At 47.6% G+C, this 11,558-nt stretch overlaps 1 long non-coding RNA gene across 3 annotated transcripts in view; it reads right to left on the bottom strand.

The window, feature by feature from the left end:
* The window catches only part of LOC111817653, a 14,775-nt gene extending 7,772 nt beyond the window's left edge, over positions 1-7,003 (bottom strand). For all 3 annotated transcript variants that reach the window (XR_002821795.1, XR_002821796.1, XR_002821797.1), the window contains exons 1-2: positions 6,859-7,003; positions 3,550-3,730 (exon numbers count right to left, since the gene is read on the bottom strand). This is a non-coding gene — a long non-coding RNA (uncharacterized LOC111817653). The remainder of the gene's footprint in view (positions 1-3,549; positions 3,731-6,858) is intronic.
* Positions 7,004-11,558: the final 4,555 nt, after the last annotated feature.

The raw sequence follows: 11,558 nt of genomic DNA, 5'->3' as shown, positions 1-11,558 counted from the left end.
CAGTGTATTATTTGTTGAAACTGTACTTCCGATTTGATTTGAAACTGTCTCATTGCTATATGTTTATCAATAAAACTGTAGAAAAAAAATAAAATAAAATAAAATTAGGAACAAGACAAAGATGTCTGTTGTTGCCATTCCTATTCAGTACAGTTCTGGAAACATTAACCAGAGCAATCAGACAAGAGAGAGAAATAAAAGGAATTAGGATTGGAAAGGAAGAGGTGAAATTATCATTATTTGCAGATGACATGATACTCTACATAGAAGACCCCCAAAACACCACCAAGATATTTGAAGATTTAACAACCAAACTCAGTAATACAGCAGGATACAAAGTCAACATTCAAAAATCAATAGAATTTCTGTATACAAACAATAACTGAGAGAGAAATTAGGGAAAGCACGCCTTTCACGATAACATCCCCCAAAATGAAATACTTTGGAATAATCTAACAAAGGAAGTAAAAGAGTTATGCAGTAACTTTACAGTAAAATTACAGTACTCTGAAAACAGAGATCAAAGAAGATTTCAGAAAGTGAAGAGCTATTCCTTGCCCTTGGATAGGAAGAATCAACATTGTGAAAATGTTCATATTACCCAAATTGTTATACAGATTCAATTCAATCCTGATTAAAATGCCATTAGTATACCCCCACAAATCTAGAGAAAACAGTTCTGAAATTCATACGGAGCCAGAAGAGACCTAGAATAGCAAAAGCAAGCCTAGCAAACAAAGGAAAGGCAGAAGATATCACAATCCCTGACTTCTATTCTATAAAGCTACGGTGATAAAATCAGCATGGCACTGACAAAAAAAAAAAAAAAAACCAGCTGAGGATCAATGGAACACATTAGAAGATGCAGACACAACTACAAATACACTCAACCAGCTTTTATCTTTGACAAAAGGGTCAAATATGTTTACTGGAAGCTAGACCCTTTAATAAATAGTGCTGGAAAAACTGGCTTTCCACATGCCAAAGGCTAAAATTAGACCCATGTCTATCATAGTGTACTACACTGAAGTCAAAATGGTTCAAATATTTAAATATTGAAACAGGAACACTAAATCGACGGGAGGAGAAAGTAGGTAGAACTCTTGAAGACATACGGGTAGGCACAATGTTCACCAACAACAACAAAAAAACCAAACTGCACGGGAAATAATTCAAAGAATCAACGACTGGGATCTCTTCTTTCTGAAGTTTTTGCCCATCAAAAGAAATCCCCAACAGAGTAAAAAGAAAGGCCACACGGCGGCTCCCAAAGCACAGTAGCAAAGCACCATAGTTCTGAAGAGAACTCAGTGCCTAAAAGCAAAAGCTTTTACTACTTGGTTCTCTATAGAAAAGGACCTGCTGATGTACCGCAATTCATTCTAGTTCTGGGCACTCTATCACAGAGGGTTCCTGTTTGTGCTTTGTGGTTGACATTTCATTTCTGCAGTGGGGAGGAGACTTCATTCTTGATGGGAGGGAGGAATGAGGAGCAATCTCTCCCCTCCTGGGGCTTGGAGGGTTTACCTGGAGTCTAAGTAGATCCAGGCTTGCTGGGGTGTGGCCTGGAAGAGGAGAGAAAAGGCTCCTGGGAATCTACTGTCTCCTACATCGTCTATGCCTGGACCCATAGAAATGGCAGCATCAACGTGCTACCGCAGTTTCAGAAATCCCGAAGCTCTCCATGAGCCATTCATTCTTGAAAAACCCTGGGCTGCAGTGCTGAGGTGCTTTGGCTCAGGCCAGACAGGCATGGAGGAGCCCTAATTGCCTTGTGACTCTGAAGATCTCATGCTTTCTTCTGAAAAACAGGAACATCGGTGGCTTCCGCCAAGACAGCACCAGAAGTAGATGAGACGCACACGTGACGCAGCCTGGCGCCGCTCACGTGAGCAGAGTCCCACAGATGGTGGCTGTCACTCACAGGCTAGGCTGGCTGTTCCCATACTAGGAAGGATGTAATTGCAATTTCCTAACAAGTTTTTTAAGGCATTATTATTAATGTGCCTGGCAGTTCGTAGGCACTTAATAAATAGCAGCGATGAAAAGCTAGCCTGCAGATTATTACTTTATTCCTGGAGCACCTTTGAAATTTCCTTAATGAACTCTATGAGGAAAAACTTTATTTTATAAAGAAGCCTATCACATGTGTGTGTGTTTGTGTGTGTGTGTGTGTGTGTGCACGTGTGTGTGGTGTATAGGCATGAGTCTATAGCTGAAAACTTTCAGGAAAAAATACACAACCTGTCTACACACAACACACTTTGCTATTTTTCTATAGTTTTCAATCTGGGATCATAATCCATTAATATTGCAACCCACTAGCACTGGAGGCCCACAGTTTGAGGAGCATTTATCTGGGGGGCATCAAATTGGGGGATCCCGTCCTCATCATTCTGCAATTTTTTTTAAACATTTATTTATTTATTTATTTATTTAGTGTGTGTGTGTGTGTGTGGCCAGCTCAGCCCACCAGGGGGCGGGGCTGGCTGGCATGTGGTGCTGGGGGATTGAACCGTGGTCCTTGTGCTTTGCCAAGCTTGTTCCAAGTAGGTGCTTTAGACCACTGAGCCATCTCGCCAGCCCCTATTCTGCAATTTTGACACCCATATTTCAATGCCTTGAATCCTTCGTTGTATCTTTTAAAGCCAAATACGGTCTTGAACTTACTAAGAAACATTCATAATTTTCTAGCACAGAAGGAGAAACAAAAGCTCTCAGAAACTGTTTTTAAGTGGAATTGAATTTACATTTGCATAAAGCTGAAGAGAGTGGATTGTTCTGTCTTCCACAGGAAATTTCATAACGCAAATTACCAGAGACGATCTGGTGCCGGAATTATGTGCCTGCTGGAGCCCGGACTCTTCTGTGAGCTCTCCTCAGAGAGGCGGCATAGAGGAAAATGTGTAAGAAAAGAAGCCAGCTCTGGTCACTTCTGTCTCTGCTCTCCCCACATGGGGACAGCTGATGACCACGGCTAGTGGGCCGGGCATTCACCCAGTTTGCGAGCTTTCCTTACATCTCACTCAAACACAGTGCTCGATGTCCTTGACTTCTCTCTCTACCTGCAACTTCAAGTTTTGTGAATTTCTGCTTTTGCAGACAGAAACAGGGCTAGAACCCACTATTATCTGTGGGGTGTGTGTGTGTGTGTGTGTGTGTGTGTGTGTGTGTGTCCAAATCAGACTGCAAAGTTGTGTAGGAGTAGGAGGGGCTCCAGGGCCGCCTGGGTGCTGAGCCCACACTACTGCATCCCGCACAGCACAGCGAGCACAGCTCCCAGGGCCTCCTCTCAGTCCCCTGCAGCACATCCTTTCCCTTCGGCACCTGCACCCTGTTGTCCTCCGCCCCAGCTGGATTCCTAAACAGGCTCTTCATGCTCAACAGGGTGAAGGAAGCTGTTTGACTTTCAAGCAAAGCCTTTTTAAATTTAAATATCCTTCAATCATTATGCCTTAGATAAATACCACTGGGAAAAACACAAAATATGAGTGATAGAATAGTGAACCCCCCCCCCCTTTCTTTTTCTCCAATTGCTGGATTTCTCACCTTTTCTTCTACCAATTATCAAGTGAGGGAGATGTTTTTAAACTTCTGGAGAAAGGCTTCTGGATCAGGAGCTTGGGCTGCACTCATTGAAGCTGGAGCGTCCACGGCTGAGACTCCAAGTCCAGGTCAGGAGAACACACCACCCCCACGCGTGCCCCTGGCCACTGGGTGGCTCTCAGCCCTGAAAAGTGCTTTGCATTTCCTAAGCCGAGGGCTTCGTCTCAGGAAAATGAAGTTATCAACAAAGTATTAGAAGGTCATTGTGCAGAATTACATAAAATGAGTGAGCCCAGCAGGTCTCGGGCTGACTGAGCTGGGGTAAGGACACAATAAACACCATTGTGTTTTATTGCTGTTGTGTAGTGGTTGTTGTCATCATCGAAGTTCTCCCTTCAGCCTGGAAGGAACAAGACTCCAGCAGCAGAACAGGGCATGGCTTTACAGCCTGAATTTCCCATGAAGGGGCAGCCAGATTAAAGACTGGAAACCACATGAGGGTTCTCAGGATAAAAAGTGACTTCACATGTGCCCTATCAGCATCATCAAAGTCTCCCGATGAACTAGCCTGCGCCTCCAACTCAGGAGTTGACATGGCCTTTCCAGCACTCCCCGAAGATCAACCGCCAGTGACAGCAAGAAGGATGGAGCTGGCCCCTGAAAACTCCTCCCATGGAGGGAAGAGGCCCCACCATGTGGCCATCAGCAACAGGTAGCCTAAGGCTGCGGGATAGGACAGGGCTGTGGCCTGAGCCTCACATTACTTGGTGTTGCCCGCCCCAAATGCCCCAACACCACAGTGTGGCAGTACAGCATTGGGCATGCAAGTCCCAGCTCCCAGGAGGAGCCTGGCCGGGAACTCAGGAACTGGCCCAGCTTGAGGACCTTGCAAGGTCATCAGGTCTATGAAAAGATGGTCTCCCCGCTATGATGTTCATGGTGGACCCTGTGACAGGACCAGAAGAGACCCTGGCTGCTCCTTGCTACTCCTTCCTTCTGGAAACTATGCTCCAGGGAAACAAGGAGCAAGGGGGAATTCCCACCCTTCTCACAGCCTCAGGATCCTCCTAGGGCATGTTTTCACAGTGTAGATGTGAGTCTCAGTGTGGAGCAACCAGCCGCAGACACATGTCCTAACATTCCCCACTTTTCCCAGACTCCAAATGTTGGCTCTGGGCCCTAGAGAGCAAGGAGGCTGAGAACAGCAAAACAAGCCATTTTGCCTTGCTCCCGCCTCCTGTGATTTCCTGTCAGTTCTACAGCTGTTCCCCAGACAGGGTCACAAGCCACATGCTCACTTCTCTAAGGCTGAGAAAGACCCTGAGGATCACCCAGGCCCTCCTGCTGCCTGGGCTTGGGAACAGCACCCCATTTCCAAGACGCTCTGATGCACGGACACATCGGACATTCTCTAAACATCTGCCAGGCTCTCCCTGGGCTGAAGCTGCCCCAGAGCCCAGGGCTGGCACCCCTGCAGAATAAAAGGGAGCTCTCCTGCCTCACTACCAGCGTCAGTGGGCTCCATCAATGATCTGCACTTAGTAGCCTATGCTGCGAATGCTTCCATTGCCACATGTCACACAATCCACTGTCCCTGTCCCCAGGACCGGCCAGACCCCCATGTGGTGTGCAGTACCTGGAACATCACGGGATATAAAGGATGGAGGGGAAGATGGATCAAAGCTGTCTCCATAGTGCTAAGCCTCAACAATTAAGGCCTGGTCTCAGGTAGAATAAACTAAAAGGAGGACACTGATGACTCGGGGATGAGGAGAAAGCAGGTTTGTGGGCCCCTTGGGCATGGAGTCATAATAAAGGGCATTCGACCTTCCTCTGTGACCCAGACAGGATGACTCACATGGGGTCATGAAACCTGCTTCCCACGGCTTGATCTGTTGGGGAAGCTCCTAGTATCCCAGGTGGAAGAAGAGGAAGGATATCATACACGCTAGCGCTAAAATTATTTGATGCTTACATGCATGTAATAACATAATATCCCTCTCCATTTCCAGCAGAATCTCAAGGGATAGGGGAAATAGAAGTGATGGATGACAGGAGAAGTACTGATGCACTGCCTTCCTTGGTCATTCTTGAGTTCTGAACTGATCCCAGTCTTTAAGAACAGTTCTTTAGGGGGTTGTTTGTTTTGAGACAGGGTCTTGCTGTGCAGTTCAGGTTGGCCTTGTACTCACTTTTGTAGCCCTCAGGCTGGTCTTGAACCCACAGCAATCCCTGTGTCTCAACCTCCCTAGCGCTGGAGTTACAGGTGTGTGCCACCACACCCAGTTCTGGGACCTGCTTGGTGCACCCAAGGTTCCAGGGCAGCATGGCATGTGGGGCCAGGGATCGAACTTGGGACCTTGCACTTACAAGGTAGGTGCTCATGCCTCTGAGAAGTCTACCCAACCCCCAAAACAGTTTTAAAGCATCCCAAAATCTTTACTTATGCAGAACATCTTCAGTCCTATTAAGGGTCCCTTATACATGATAGTTTCCAAGCCCTCAATACTCACTGTCCTCTGAACATATTTTAGTTCACTCCTGTTCATCTACAAGTATAGTATCCTGAATACAAGAAAAGTTTCTAATACAGTCTAATCTGGTAAAAATTCAACAGACCTCTCACCACCTTATGTTGACCACATTTTATTTTCTTTAATGCAACCTAATTACTAATTGGAATTTTAGTAGTAGTAGGAAAGGCTTGTATTGCCTTTATTTTCAATTTAAGGTGTCTGACTTCTTCAAAGAAATGTATTTATTTACGCAGTTGTTTGGGTTGTTTTGGCTTCGAGTCTTTTTCTGACTAATCATAAGACTGTGCCTCAGTTAAGCTGTAGAGTGGGTTTCAGTTGCTTGCCTATCTAGTTCACTAAGATGACTTTGAAGCTAGATCCTTCCAAAGTTGCTCATCAGACCTCTTCTTGCCAATGTCCACTGACCATGGGAGACAGATGGGAGCTATGGGGCAACACAGGGTCATGTTGCTTCTCAGTGAGGCTTTCTCTCTCCAGGGTCACAGTGAGGCCCATGCTATATGCCCTGCTCCCATTCCCGCTGCTGAGACAATGCCTCTGACAGCTGAAACTTAAAGGAAAGGAGGGTTACTTGGGCTCACAGTTCAGTTTCCAGGGGTTCCGTCAATGGTCTGACAGCTTCAAGGCAGAAAAAGCGTAGTGCTACGGCCAGGTGGAGAGAGTACTCACCACACAGCTGTCAGCAAGGGAAGAGAAAGAGGAGCCAAGACAAGAAACACCCTTCCGAGTTGTGTGTCCAGGGACCTGGCTCTCCCAAGCAGGCCCCACGTCCTACCAGTGTCTTCAGCCAGGACCTTAGCAGTGGAAGAACCCCCTGGTGGGTAGAGCACCACATCATGGTCCAATCACCTTCCAAAACCCACACTTCTGAACACAGGAGACTCATAGAGAACAATGCTAATCTACGTCATCACACTTCATTAACGTAGAAAATAAACCGTTGCACAGTATAAGTTATCAGAAACACTTGTAAGCTGTATACACAATGCCAATTTAATGTCATTCCTTGAAGAAATACATAGGTACGAATTTCACCGTTAAGAAAATATGCATCTGTGCTATTAAATTGGAAGACAAAAATAATGAAATATTTGACTTACGGTTCCCAGTTGGATTCATGACGTAATATTCTAGCTGAGACCAAAGATGAAAGCTAAGGAAAGAGGTGAGACGTCATGAAACTGACACTGCTCAGAGGTTAAGGGGGGTGTCCCCACCGGTACCACAGCAGTCACTGCAACTTAGTGACACCATGAATGTTTTACAGTTGATAGGCACTTGAGGCTTGGCATAAGTACAGCACTAGAAAGGGGCCATTTAAAATAGCTTTTCCTTTTTACAGTGATGACTGCCACTGAGCATAAGCTCAGGAACCGGCGTAATTGTGTGACTTATGCAAGCCTGAGTTTAAGAGGGTAGAGGGAAACCTTGCAAACCTGTTAATAATCACCTAATACAGTTTTAAAAAGTGAGCCAATTGAGTTTACTCCTGGCTGTGGATGCCTAAGGGAAAATCAGAGATCTTCAGATAAACAATCTCCAGTCTCACCCGTCCTTCACCTCCCCAGCCTCCAGGGAAGAACAGGAGGGAGAAAGGGAAGGAGGGAGAGTTGAAGGGAGGGAGCGAGGGAGCCCCGTCACAGTCCAGGACTGGGCATGCTGGGCCAGATGAGGATCTCAGCCTCGCTCTCACCTGTCTGCCCTGGTTGGTGGCCCTGGGGGAAGCTCCTGTCCCTGCCAGGACAGGAGAGGCCACTGCTGGGAGAGGAAAACTAAGAACATAGGGAGTAATGCAAGAAGGGGGCCAAGGCTAAGTGTGAACCTGCTCAGGGCCATGATGCTCCTGTTGACATCTTGGGCTCACTAGCTGGATGTGGCTCGAATATTTCAAGCTCATGACAGGGCTGTCACCCTGCAGAGAATGATTACCCAGAGTACCCAGGACTGTGAGGTGCCCGGAACAGGACATTCAGAGCCAGTGCTCAGGAAGCCCAGTCAAGCAGAGAAGAGTTGGTCACACAACTGGAGAGCGGGATGGCAGGGACTCATCCAGGTCACCATGTCCCCTCCCCTAATTCTCCCTCAAATCCAAACTGCTATGGGAAAACAAACAAACACAAACAATGAAACACCCGTTCCTAATTTACTTAGATCAGAGTGCAGGCCGCAGATTCCGACCCCTTCCTGTGGAATCTTCAGGGTATGCGGGGCCTGTGGCTAGTTACCAGCTGCGACCAAGGAGTTGTGTAACAGGAAGGGTGGGAATGCAGACTCTGGCTGCCTGCGTGTGCCCTGCAGAACCATAAAGTAGAAGTGAGCCCAGAGCCACCTCCCTGGTTCAAGAATTAAGTTCTATTTTAAGCAGCTCGCAGCACTGCCACTGAGGGTGCAGGCATGCACACACACACACACACACCCCACGCCACACCTGTTGTCACTTCTGTCTGTCCTGCTCCTGCAGGTCCCCACGCACTGTTTATCTTCTGTCTACAGCACTGTCTGGGTGAATGCTTTCTGTGAGCCTGAGCCTGTTCTAGGTACAGGCAGACTGGGTGAAAGGACGGTTTCAGCCCTGCAGCGCTCACTTGCAATCACGTGGTGTGAAGGAGGAAGGAGAAGGGATTAAGGAGTGACTTGCCCAGGACCTGAGCAGGGATATGACCTTGTCTTCAGAACCAAAAGACAGACGCCTCCATCGAGCTCTGGGGAGAAGGTGTGGGTCAGAAGATGGGGAGGGACTGTTTGGGTTCAGGGCATGAGAACGAAAAGCACTTCCACACAGTGTGGAAACTTGAAGGTTTGAGGCCTGTGAGCACCAACCTGACTGACCTGAGCTCGGGGCGGACCTGGCTGGCTCTGTCCTCCCCTCGCCTTTAGGGACAGCTCTCTGGTTCCTCCCAGGTCTTCCTGCCACACTGCCCCCGAGCAGGTGCCCTGGAGCAAAAGTATGCCTTGTGGCTGTCTGGTTGATGTGCCAGGCTCCAGGACACAGCTTTTCAGGAAGATGCCAACCCTCCACTCTTCTGTCCTACTATGGGCTGAGATAGGTAGATGGGGACAATGGTACTATGCAAACCTGTTCAAGATCCTAGAGGTAAAACTCATAGAACCATGGGGCCCCTGTGGCGGGGTCCTCCTAGAATTTCCTCTCTATGAACTGCCCTCACCAGTTCATGGATTTCCATTTAGCTCCTGCCCGGTCCTGGCTCCTGCAGAGGGTCCTGCTACAGCAGCCATGCCAGTCTTTTGCCTGTCTGTCTCTGCAGTCACTCTGGGACCTCTTTCCCCTCAGGGAGTTGAGGGGAGCTACTGATTTGTTAAACTTATTGCTGGTTATTGGATAGAAGGATGATGCCCAAGCTCCCCACAAACTGGCCCAGAAACCAAAGTCCGATCAATTGCTGCTGGTGCCCTACATCACCTGGACTTGTGTCCAGCCTGTTGGACATGATGGTCACAAGCTTAGAGACAGCTGTTCCACCATTCAATCCACATGATCCTTGGGTCCTAGTGAAGAAGGTGGGGAGCAGAGGTTAGTGTACCTGGCGTTCCGGGAGGCCTCGCACCACCTGTTCTGTTGTTGTTTTTAATGCCCTCTTAATTATAGCCTTAAATTACAGCTCTCCAGCCAGTTTCATTTAGTAGGAGCTTGTGGACAAATTCAAATGAGTTGTCTTTATACGTAAGACCCGTACAGAGCACCTGCTCTTGAAATAGCCTCCACCCTGCCGCATTATTTATTCTCCTCTGAGGCTCGCTGGCTTCTCTGTGGACCCTAAATCTTTATGGATACAAATTACTAGGGAGGCCTCCTGGAGTCTTGGTATATCCAAGCCCAGTGGTGGGGATTTTATAGGCATCAATTAGATTGAGGTTGTTGCTCAAATTAAGTGCTTAGAAACAGAGTTTTAATAAGCAGGTCCTGCTGGAGAAAACGTTGACCATCACTAAATCGTCTCAACGGCCTGTACACTGCTCATTGTTATTATCTCCATTTTATAGACGAGAAGATGGAGCTTAATCAGTTTCCTGGGCATCTAAGCGGAACAGCCTGATGTGAGACCCACACACTCTTAATTATTGCATTTGTGGCTGATTTGTTAGACATCCGTTCAAGCTTTTGGCAAGACAGACAAATAGCTGACCCTTTCATTTCTCTCCGTGTTTCCAAAATCGATGACAGAAACAAAGATAGAAAGAATATGCAAAGCAGAGACAAAGAAGGACTTTTAGAATCTTGTCACAAATAATAGAAGTTTGCTTCGAAGGGTTTGGCATTTGGGTTGGAGTCGTACACAGAATAGGGGGGAAAGAGGACAGAGAAGGACTTTGCTGCAAATGTAAGACAGCCCAGGGCCCAGCCAGGACATTCAGCAAGCTCAGGGTAGGCAGTCAGATCTGAGGAGTTAATAATGCTTGCCTCAGACCCAATGGCTGACACATCTTTCAAAAAAAGCACACATATAAAAATAGAAGTCCTTTCTAAGCATTCCAGGGAAATTCTTCAACTCATCAAAAGCTGCTTGAACAGAAAAGGGTCAAGGTAGACACAGTCCCCAACAGGACCTCAGTGGGGACCTCCCTGCACAGAGAGGAAGGGGCTAAAGGTCCTGCGAGCTCTGGAACCTCAGGAAGAGTAAGAAACTCCAGGAAAGGAGCTGGGCGTGACCTGCCTACCCTGCCCAGGAAGATTCCAAGGTCAAGGGGAGTGATACCAACTATCATTCAAATACAGAAAGTGGAACACAGAACTAAGCCTGGTGAAAACATGTAACTCCTAGTGGATATCGGCTGAGAAGGGAGAGCCTTTCTCTCCAAAGCTGCTGGGAGCGGTAGGTAAGGGGAAGTTCTGGCTGGGTCCTTCAGTGGTCCTCTCGCCAGGGCTCTGTGGAGATGTGCATGTTCTATATGGGCAACACGTGAATTTGTAGGCTTATTGGTACTACTTCTAGGCCCACTGGAACTATCTTTAGGCAGAATGTGGATAGCAATGTGTCCCTCCCTAGATCCCTCCGGACCCCTTGCGATGGGATGCCAATTGCTGTGTAGCTCCGTGGGCTTCACAAAATGTCTTTTCCTTTTGCTGTGATCACAACTCTCAACAGAGCGGGAATGGCTGTGGAGAACCCCAAAGGAGATGAAGTGGCCTCTGGTAAGTCTTGGCTTTGCCTCAACAGAACCACAACTGCAAGAGGAAAAGAGAAAGGGGAATGTGAGGAAGGAACCTCGGGGAAGGGAAGGCATCGGCCCCTGACAAGCTGTGGGGAAGGGGGGAAGCCTCAGTTTTTCTCTTTCTCCATTAACGGCCCTAGGTATTAAGAAACAGCTGGGCGGCCACAGGCACAAAGTTACCCAAACTGCCACTGGTACAGGAGACAGCAAGGGCTGAGGTGAGATTTTCCTTTCCTTATTGGTGCTTCACATGCATGGAGCGAAGGGGCACAAGCCATTCGCTACAGTGCCAGCCACTGGGCA

The sequence above is a fragment of the Octodon degus genome, unplaced genomic scaffold (assembly GCF_000260255.1).
Source record: "Octodon degus isolate 3935 unplaced genomic scaffold, OctDeg1.0 scaffold00005, whole genome shotgun sequence".
Lineage (NCBI taxonomy): Eukaryota > Metazoa > Chordata > Mammalia > Rodentia > Octodontidae > Octodon > Octodon degus.
Note: the sequence above shows the minus strand (reverse complement) of the source record. Positions and strands in the feature narration are given on the sequence as shown.